The 10728-nt window shown below is 32.4% G+C and overlaps 2 long non-coding RNA genes across 2 annotated transcripts; one reads left to right on the top strand and one right to left on the bottom strand.

The window, feature by feature from the left end:
* Positions 1-1041: 1041 nt before the first annotated feature.
* Positions 1042-8359, bottom strand: LOC123678437. The gene is made up of 5 exons (XR_006747249.1): positions 7428-8359; positions 5350-5560; positions 4732-5020; positions 3572-3685; positions 1042-1406 (listed from the first exon to the last, which is right to left on the bottom strand). It is a non-coding gene; the product is annotated as an uncharacterized LOC123678437 (long non-coding RNA).
* LOC123678438 lies at positions 7694-10543 on the top strand. Its single transcript, XR_006747250.1, has 2 exons — positions 7694-7830; positions 9950-10543. It is a non-coding gene; the product is annotated as an uncharacterized LOC123678438 (long non-coding RNA).
* Positions 10544-10728: the final 185 nt, after the last annotated feature.

The following is a 10728-nucleotide window of genomic DNA, read 5'->3' as shown; positions in this document are numbered from 1 at the left end:
TTAACATTCTTCATAGTTAGCTTCTGTTAGAGCGGCAAATTGGGTCTCTGCCTAGGGCGGCAGTTGGGCTAACGACGGCCCTGTACCATTGCAATCTCAACTTGTTGAAAGATATTTCGGTTTGAATTTATGACAGGATGCCTAGGGTTTCTAAGCAGGTGCCTATATTAGTCAAACCATTATTAAAGAAAATCATTTCATAAATTTAAACCGAAACATCTTTCAACAAGTTGATTTCAATGGTACAATTGGTAAATGCATTTCCAAGAAAGTTAAATGGTTCGTTCATCTTCAGTCCAGTCATAAACTCATCATCATTTCATTACCACAGGGCACAGATTACTTCGGGATCATTACCTCAGAACATAACTTTTGTCATACTTGTTGATTTGTGTCATAGACTTAAAGAGTCTCCGAATATGACTAATTATTATTTTACAATGCACTAGCTGCCCTTTCCTGCGTCGCACACGGGTGGTATAACTAATGACAAAATGGATAAAATATATTAAGAAATAAAATAACACCCAAAAATTCAAATTATACTTTATTGCAATAATGCCCTATAATATACAATATTTTTGGTTTTCCTTTATGGAGAGCAACAAATAGAGCAGATGGCTCAATTTTTGAGCATGCAACTTACAACTGCCCATGCGAAAAACAGGACAATTCAAATTTTTTTCCACAAATTGCAACGATTAACCTTGTGAATTATTTATATAATATGACATTTCGAAGGATGTATTTTGGGTTACCTGACAGAAAGTAGATTATTGAATTATTATTATTATTTATTATGAAATAAATTTATGAAATTTATTATTATAAGGTACAAATGAGTTGGGATAAATCTATATAACTCAATGCAAAGGAAAATAAAAGAATTCACTATCCTGTAAACAGAAAATAAAAAACAAATAACTATTCTCTCCAATAAAAAAAAATCACAAGTTGAGAAAAAAATGTCTTGGCCAGTCATCATCCACGCATATTGTTGAAGATGTTCACACTGGAAGCGTTTGAATTGAAACGAAAATGAGTCTTTCTTATATTTTATTATAAGGATCATTGATATAATGCAAGAGCATTAAGGAATACTTAATTCTCTTTATTGCGAAAATAAATGATCGAATTCATAGTTGTCCAGGTTTCTCGAAGGCAACGCGAAATACATCCTTCGAGAGGTCTAATTCGCTCGGTAGGAGGAATTTCTTTTCCGTACAATTTTTTCGAAAATATGTTATTGTATAAACCTTCTCATGACAGTAATGAACACAACAAGAAAAAATTTTCCAATTTGCTGCAGTGTTTTGAACGTGATGCCCTTATCCATTGGATCCCCTTTTATATAATATAGATTTTGGTTGATGCTTTGGCTGCCTCAATGTTGCGGCCAAAATAACCTAAAATATAAGTAACATCACATTATTCTATATTCAAAGACAGGTCTAGAGTGAGTTTGTTTTTAATATGTGGTTACAATCAACGTCCAGGACCGGCATACCGGATATTATTCCTGGGGACCAAATTGTAGGGGCGCAAAGTCAGTTAATAAAACAAGACATACTTTTTGGCACAAAAATGTTTTCTTAGTGAAAATACCACTCTTTGTAGTATTATCAAGAGCCAATTTTATTGAAATTGAAGAGGCGCTCAACAACTAGTTATGAAATTACAGTACTGAAATGCAACTTTAAGAACAAAGTCGAATTTTTACTTTAGAGCGTCGTACTTTTAAACAATGCAGGACGTTTTTCGATTAAGTCGAAAAAGCGTCCTTTATAAATATGACAAGGTTATATTAAGTTGAAAAAACCATATGTAACTGAAAAGATGACTGGAATAACATTCAGAAGCTCTTTCAAAGAAAATTCAGATGGATTAGGCTACGAAATTTTATTTTGCCAGTGCGCCAAAATGTATCGCTAGGTTCCTAATTACATTATAAAGATATAATATATAGGTATTATTATATTATTTCGCATATGCGAAATAAGATATTATATATAATAAGAGTGAAGTTAAATTAATAATAATAATACTTTTCCTTGCAACAATTAGCTACAAGGAAAAAAAATACTCGGAGAAAAAGAAAAACTAAAAATTTGACAATAATTTCGATGGCTCAAATATACAAATAAAAAGCCAAGAGAAAAGGAAAACCTTGTGCTTGGCCTTATGAAATTAAATATGCATTTTAGTGCCAAAATTGATATCATACTTGAAACTAAATTAGTAGGAATAATTGTTTGATAATTAGTTAAGCAATAATAATGTCCTTGTTGCTTAACACTGTCTATTTTTGAGAATCATATTCTCCGGTTTGTTAGCGGTTGGAACTAAAACTTATTTCAAAAACGAATTTAAACATTCTAATTCTCTTTTTCTTTGTCTAGAAATGATAGTAGTAACTAAATTCCTTCCTTATACAGGGTGTTTCCTAAACATGCGGCAAAAATTCAGGGGGTTGTTCCTTGGACAATTCTAAGAATATTTTGTCCTTTGATGATTTTTGAAAAACCTATTTGTTTCGAAGATATAGGAGAAACAAAATTTCAGATAATAACATTTTATTATGAAAAATTACATGAAAATTCAACTCAACCTACAAAAACTGTTGAAAATGACCACCTCTAGCCAGCATACAAGCATCCAATCTTCTCCTCATTGACTGCCGAACCCTTTCAAAAACACCAGGATCATTTCTTATTAAGTTACACCCAGCAATGATCCGATTTCGCAAGTCTTCCACATTTTCTACTGGAGTGGTATAAACTAATGATTTTAGATGGCCCCATAGGAATTAATCTAAGGGTTTTTAGTAATTGGAATGTTGTTAAACAAATTTAAAAATAAATTGTACCTACTTAGTAAACACAGTGCGGTACGCATTTTTATTTAAACTATTATTAATTTTAAAAATATGAAAAATGTTGTTCGCCCTGTATCTTCGAAACAAAGAGGTTTTTCAAAAATCATCCAAGGACAAAACATGCTTAAAATAGTCCAAGGAACAACCCCCTGAATTTTTGCCGCATGTTTAGGAAACACCCTATATATTACAGAATTGAAAATAAAATGATAGTTATTCTATTTCCACCTCTTCATTCTATAAATTAGGTGTTTTGCAACACATTTATCTAAAGTCTGAAGAAGCTACTGTTTAGCGGGACAATTTTGATATATGAATTACAAAGTACAATAAAACTTTGTCACTTTATTTTCGATATAAAATTAATTTCCATTAAGGAAAGACTGAGTCGATCGTAAGACGCCTAGAAACCCTCTAGTAATCTCTTCTTTAATTGAAAAAATTATTTTCATCAATAAAGCGACACTATTACTACAATTACACGTTCCATAAGTGGGTACCATCTCGGTTTTTTGGATCAAGATATTCCCATTGTTGTAGAAATTTTTAATAATAATATTATTTTGGAAGCTGAAAAATTGCCTGGTAATTACCAGGAACCCAGTGGCGGGGGGAAGGAAGGGTGTTGTTAAGTAGAGGGGGGGTTGTCAAAGAGGGTATTTAACCTCTTAAGAATTTTAGCATTTCGACATTTACCTATCTATTGCCCCTTTATTTGCAATACAGTCAATTCTTGTCTTGAGCTTGTCTTAACCACATCACGATTTGAACGACCTCGACACTCTGGAGAAAAATTCTGTGCTAAAGTACCTGCAAAAAATCATTGAGAGTAAGGTAGGTATATTTTCTATTATGTACATTGTAAAAGCTTGACTTAGCGAATCTCTTTATTACTTTCTTCAATTAATAATTTCTATTCTAATAATGCGGACCTTTTAAATTACAGACCACTACGGTAATTGAAAAATTCGGTAAAAGTGCCGAGAGCGTTTGTTCTATTCATGCGCCTTCAAGAAGTAAATTATTGTTGTTATCGATTAGTCATTAAGATGATCATTCGAATAAATTTAAATATGTACAAAATTAATTTATATGAAATATTGCCAACGATACGTCTTGATATTGTAGATATTCATTGCAAGGAATAGAGAAGAAATCCAATTATATGAACAAAGATAGTATGATGAGATCATTTGAGCAATTCCCTTTCAACATCGCTTTGAGGGCAGGGGGTACACGTAGGAGTGTTTGAAATAATGCGGTCTACTTTACCTATCTAATTTCTAATTAGCAAATAATAATAATAATTCTTTCTAATTGAAATTTCGCATTGTTTGTGGAAAGGAGAAAAATAATTTTCGGAATTCTGAAGTTGTTATTTTATATCTCGTAGAAACTTTAATTCGTTCTGATCTGTTATCACATTATTATTATTATTATTATAAGTTTATTGAGCAAAATTAAAACATTTTCCAATATTTTTCTCGCATGAAAGTTTCAAGATTTTTTTAGTTTTTTCGTCATAGTTCTTTGAGTTTTCGAGATATTAAGATCAAATTTGAAACATATGTTACGTTTTAGAGTTTACATTATCCAGTATGCAGTAAATGTAACAAACTACAGGAAGATATTTTTTCTGGGGGTCAAGCCATTTTTCGCCCTGTAAGCTTTCTTTGTAGTACACCGTTGGTGGATTCTAACTTATGAAATGAATTTCATATTTTGTTCATATATTTTTTGTCTCTTGTAATTTTTACGCATCAGATTGGCAATTTTATAAACTCATTCATTTTATATTAGCTGTATGATTATTATTATTAAAATAACATTATTCATCTTGCACTACAAGCTCTTACCTCTTAAACACACAATTTTTCGTGGGATTGCAGGAACCATGTCGATTCAAGGTGAGCATTCCCAATGGAACACGATAAGGTCCAACATGATAGAATGGCGACAGAGAGTGCAGTGCCAACCTCTGAATTTGAGGAAGGTGCTCCAGGCAAGACGCCAAAAAATCAAAGAGGAGGAAATTTTGGCACTCACCACCTCTTTTAGGCATATGAACCTCAATGACTCGCCAAGGTCTTCACCGGCGAAGAGAGGTTTGATTGATGACGGTGCTGAAGAGACTGATGAGCCTCCCTGTAAGTATTTAGGCTTGATAGACTCGAATATGTTACGAGTATCATTGGTCGTATTAAATTTGAAAAAAACGTTCTAGAATTTTTTTAATGTCTCTAACAGAAAGAAAGATATACAGCGAAATATTTGAAACAGTCATCTTTCACAAACGCCCTGTAACTCGCAAACGAATCAAGGTATCTATGATCTTATCATTTCAAATATGAGATCAGAGGTCCTTGAAGATTTTTTCTCCAAGTCTTATAGTTATAGGAGGTACTCTTTCCAGAATTAATTAATTAATTCTCTTAATTATTTTCAGACGAAACATAGATATTTCAAATACTTACTATAATTTTTCACAGGCAAAAAGCCCACATTAATATCGATGTGGAGGGATGACAGCAACTTTAGTTGCAAGACTTGCGGAGCCCTCGACTTCACAAGGAAGGTGGGCAAAAAAAAATATTGCTCGGAGAGCTGCGCAAAGTCGGACCCGGACACCCTCAAGTAAGATCCCCTGGGTTGCACTGTAAGTTTTCAAAAGCTCGTTCTAGGTATCTGGAAACATTAATTTCTGAAACTTAATGAATATAAGATGACTCCTACTAAAAGATCCCATTTTTTTCAGGAGCAAAAACTCGACGACTTTTTCAACACCCTCGCAGGTTGTACGAACTATGTTGAAGACCTCTCGATTAAAGAATCGAGAGGATGTTATTGGTGAAATAAACCCCAAAGCAGAACTAGAGAACTTTCAATATGAGCAATACAAAGTGTCTTCGTTTAGCGATGAAAGTTACATATTTTAATTGAGGAAATCATTTACCTTCAGTTTCTGTAAATATGTATATAGAAAGAATTTAACTGCTGTTATCATCCAGTATTCTAAAACCCCTAGGGTTAATTTAGATTTATTCGTTATTTAATTATTTATTTATTCGACTTTGTGCAATGTGTAATTATATTTCAATGTTCACGCGAACATAATTTTTTTTATTAAATATGTATATACAAATAAATTTTTTAATTTTTAATTCGTTATTTTAATCCCTTAAAACCCTAAGCTTTGTCAGATGCAATATCACCAAAATATTTTATTTTCATCTTCACTTAGGACATCCTTTAAAAATCCAAAATGTGCATGAAGGATTCAGAATGATTATTTTGAGTATACTAGGAAAGACCGTTGTATATATAGGGACAGTTTTAATGCATCGAGCAGCTGTAAGGCTATAGCAATGCGACAACATAACGAATACATTTCTTCCGATCGGTATTCAACATTATAAAATAATTTTTTATGCTAGTAACAATAGGTTCTAAATTCTTTTTGAACTATTTTCACTAAATATTCAAGATTTCTTTCCAATATTTTTCTCGCTTCATTACAGAGCGTGAAAGTTTCAAATTTTTTTAGTTTTTTCTTCAAAGCTCTTTCAATTTTCGCCGAGATATTAAGATCAAATTTGAAATAGTTGTTACGTTTTAGTGTTTACATCATCCAGTATGCGGAGTACCTAATTGTAACAATTGCTACAGGAAGATATTTTTTCAGGGGTCAAGCCCTTTTTCGCCCCATAAACTATTTTGTAAAACACCTCTGGGGGATTCTGACTAATGAAAGCATTCTCAATTTTTACGCATCTGCGATCGTTATCCAGAAAAATGTGAATCATTTTTGTAAGACGTTACATTGAATTAAAATTTCTAACTAATGGTGGTAACCTATTTGCATAATGAAAGAACCAACGCTACTTATTTGGATCTACTTATGATAGAAATTACAAGTTTCATTAAACATATTGACTAAACATAAAAAACCTCACGAAACCTAGTGAAACTATATTTCAAAGTTGAACATAATATATCCGAAACAGAAAGAGCTATAAAGAAAAAACTGAAAAAATCTTGCTACTTCTACGCTCTGTATTTCAGTAACGAAGCGTTCGCAGACACATGTTCATGAAAAAAAATCTTATTTCGACCTGAAAAATACGCCCCTGAAAACTGAAATAGTAGCCGAAAATTCGATCAACTATAAGGAAAATTTTGATTTTAATTAATATAGATATTCAATATTCAGATTCAAGCATTAATTTGCCTCAATGCATAGCCAAAATAAAGGTGATTGAAAGGAAAATGGAATAAAATTATGAAAATAACATGCATGTGTCGGCCTGGTCAATCGAGTTTTTTATGTGCCGATATCATCGGAAGACGCATCTCACCCACGACAAAAAAAAAACAAGGATGTAACCTCATTGATTTTTAAACATACTCTTCAGGTGATTATTTAAATTATACTGTATAGTGTATATAATCAAGTAGATTGGCAATGTTATAAACTCCTTCATTTTCTGTTAGTTGTATGATAATTATTAAAATAACTTTATTTATATTGAGACCGTCAATCACAAGCACTTACCTCTTAAACACACAAACTTTGGTGGGATTGTAGGAACCATGTCAAATCCAGGTGAGAATTGCAAGAAAATCCAATGAACCAGGATGCTTGCATGGCGACTACGAGCGAAATTTTTCGTGGGATTGCAGGAACCATGTCGATTCAAGGTCAGAATTCTAAGAAATCCCAATGGATTACGATAAGGTCCAACATGATGGAATGGCGACAGCGAGTGCAGTGTCAACCTCTAAATTTGAGGAAGGTGCTCCAGGCAAGACGCCAAAAAATCAAAGAGGAGGAAATTTTGGCACTCACCACCTCTTTTGGGCATATGAACCTCGATGACTCGCCAAGGTCTTTACCGGCGAAGAGAGGTTTGATTGATGACGGTGCTGATGAAACTGCTGGCTGAACCTCCGTCCGTGTAAGTATTTAGGCTTAAATTTGTTATGGGTATCAAATAGGGATGTGCAACTTGGATACTTCTGAGTATCCGATACTGAAGTATTATGTATCGGATACATTCATTGGATACTTGGTACCCAAATTTATACATACAAATGCCACACTGAAAAGTGAGTTTGAAAAACCATTGAATTTAATTAATTCTTTATACAATGTGAAAAAGTGAATAATAGAAATAACAAGAAAAATATGCAGAATTCATTCAAAAAATGTGAGTATAATTATTAGAAGCGCATATGTATTTATATAAAAAACTGAAAAGAATGGAATTTTTCTCAGGAAAACCAAAACAAAAAAAATGTGTAATGAAACCAGGGCCCGCTCTAGATGTCGGCAAACCGGCATTTTGCCAGAGCAGCAAATATATTTTCTACTTTTTCTGATAAATCCGAATCCTCAGAAGAATGTATTGAAAACATTTTTTTATTTTCAATGATTTTCATAGATGATTTTTCATATCAAATTAACTATATAGTGTTGGGCGGGGGCGCATTCGAATTTAAAATAATGGTTCTTCCGCATCATCCGATTGTTTTACTCTATCATCTCAAAGAAAAACAACCAAATTTTCAAGCATTTAATAAAGTCTGCTAAATATTGAAGGGCGGAATTTTCAACTTATTCGAGAAATCTGAATTCCTAGAAGAATGTATTCATTTTTTTTCAATTTCAACGATTTTCAATGTTTTGGATAATAACTTTTTTTTATTCATATTGAAAACTGCAATATTATTTCAAATAATATTTTCTTAATAATTTAACACAGGTGTCAAAGTTACTCTGCGAGAGTATCTAGATACAATACATATAAGATACTTTTTTGGAAAGGTATTTAAAGATGCTCTAAAAAAAGGCACTCAGATTCTTATCTTACGATACTTGATAAGATACTTTGTCTATGTCATCTTTTTTTTGCAAAATCTTTCATTTCCACATTTTTAATATCTTGAAAACATTACGAACCGGGATATGCCATTATACAAAATTGTCCTTTCTTCTTTTCATAACTCAATCAATTAGTTTCTATTCATAGTTTTATTACTTTATTGCCTCTAATCCCTCTGTCGGAGATCAGTTCTGTTTACTCAACACCAGCTGCTGAAATCAAGGCTAGATTTTTGTGACCTACTACGGGTTTAAGAATAATTCATGGAAAAAAACATAAATATATGCGACTAACGGAATTTTAATCTTTTCTGCCCAGCAATTCTTATTAATTTCTTTAGTCGTGTATTAATTTATAATACATTCTATTTGAATATGAATTCATAAAAAATACATTTTTTTTAACTTTTCAATTTTCCGTAAAAAAATCCTTGAATACGAATATAACAGGTATCCAAGTTATACTAAGAATCCGCAGTATTTAGAATGGAGTATCCGATACTCGAATTTCATTAGAATATCCGATAATTTTCCTTGGATAGATACCTACTTTTTGCACATATTTGAAAAAGTCATCTTTCACAAACGCCCCGTAACTCGAGAACGAATCAAGATATCTATGATATGCTTTCTGCTTATCCTTTAAAAAAAAAGACCAGAGGTCCTTGAAAATGTTTTTCTCTAAGTCTTATAACTAGTTCTCTATATACTTTCACTGGGCATCGAATTTGGGTCACCGAAGAAAATATATTTGATTTGGCATGATATGTCCATGTTCCTCTGGAACAAGTGCATATAAACTCCCAACCTAACAATATTATTATTAAAATTTATCTTTGGCTTAATATTGATCGGTTGGTCGGAAAATTCAAAAACCTCCTACTGATGTCGCTATATGTCGACGACTACTTGGATGAAAGGTGAATAGAATCGTGATGATCACCGATAGGGAATTAGTTCCCTTTCAATATTAATTTCCACTAACATTTGATTCTGGGAGAAGCTGTTGGAACTTCCAGCTTCCTCGGTACATCATTGGTGAGAGCGCTGGATTATTGATTCGGGGGTTGCGGGTTCGACTCCCGATTGAGGAGGTATTTTTTCCGGAATTACAAATTGTCTGTCATGCCAATCTTCTCTTGATTATTTTCAGTCAAAAAATAATTATTTCAAATACTATTATTTTTCCACAGACAAAAAGCCCACAATAATACCGTACTCGAAGGGTGAGGGCAATTTTGGTTGCCCTCAACTTCACAGGGAAGGTGAGCAAGAAAATATATTGCTCGGAGACCTGCGCAAATTCAGACCCGGAGGTATGCTTGTGGTTAACCATAACAGCACCACCCTCAAGTGGAATCCCCTGGGTTGCACTGTAAGTTTTCAAAAGTTCTTTCTAGGTATCTGGAAGCATTCATTTCTGAAACCTAATGAATATAAGATATCTTTTTTTATGAGCAAAAACTCGGCGACTTTTTCAAGCCTCTTTCAGGTTGTACGAATTATGTTGAAGATATACTTTAATCGATAGAGATGAAAGTTGCATATTTTAATTGGGGAAATTGTTTAACTTGTTTCTGTAAATAATATATAGAGAGAATTCAACTGCTGTTATTATACATATATATAATATTTTATTATATTTTGAAACCCCTAGAGTTAGTTTACATTTATTCGTTATTTAATCATTTACTCAATTTTGTGCAATGTGTAATTATATATTTCAATGTTTATGTCAAAATTTTTTTTATTAAATACTTACATACAAATAAAATTTGTAATTTTCATTTCGTTATTTTATTCCCTCAAAACCCTAAGCTTTTTCAAATGCAATATCTCCAAAATGTTTTATTTTCAACTTCTATTAGAACACCCTTTAAAAATCAAAAATATGCATGAAGGATTCAGAATGATTATTTTGAGTATACTAGGAAAGACCATTGTATATAAGGAAAGTTTTAATTCAAACACA

Source organism: Harmonia axyridis, chromosome 4 (genome assembly GCF_914767665.1).
Source record: "Harmonia axyridis chromosome 4, icHarAxyr1.1, whole genome shotgun sequence".
NCBI lineage: Eukaryota > Metazoa > Arthropoda > Insecta > Coleoptera > Coccinellidae > Harmonia > Harmonia axyridis.
Note: the sequence above shows the minus strand (reverse complement) of the source record. Positions and strands in the feature narration are given on the sequence as shown.